We start from the raw sequence: 303 nt of genomic DNA on the forward strand, positions 1-303 counted from the left end.
GCACGCCCGCCTTCTGTGATAAAAAAGAGGGGGATTCATTAATTATAGTTCCAATTGCAGTCATTATGATCAATTATCGACAAAGATAGTAAAACGACTGTCAGTGTTATTTAAAATGTCAAGAAACCGAAGAAGTGTCTTGTTTGGAGAGTAAGAATTTGTTATAAACTAACTATAAAACCATAAATAAACTATAAAAGTGTGAGCAAACGGCCTAGGCAATCGCCGGGAAAACCTGCTGGCCGAAACCTATTAATTCCTAGGTCTCTAAAGTCTAAAGGAACGATCAGACCTTTGACCTTC

At 37.6% G+C, this 303-nt stretch overlaps 1 protein-coding gene across 1 annotated transcript in view; it reads left to right on the forward strand.

The window, feature by feature from the left end:
• The window catches only part of LOC119585652 (E3 ubiquitin-protein ligase MARCHF8-like), a gene marked incomplete at its 3' end in the record, with an annotated part of 97,074 nt that overhangs the window by 36,044 nt on the left and 60,727 nt on the right, over positions 1 to 303 (forward strand).

The sequence above is a fragment of the Penaeus monodon genome, chromosome 20 (assembly GCF_015228065.2).
Source record: "Penaeus monodon isolate SGIC_2016 chromosome 20, NSTDA_Pmon_1, whole genome shotgun sequence".
In the NCBI taxonomy this organism is placed as follows: domain Eukaryota; kingdom Metazoa; phylum Arthropoda; class Malacostraca; order Decapoda; family Penaeidae; genus Penaeus; species Penaeus monodon.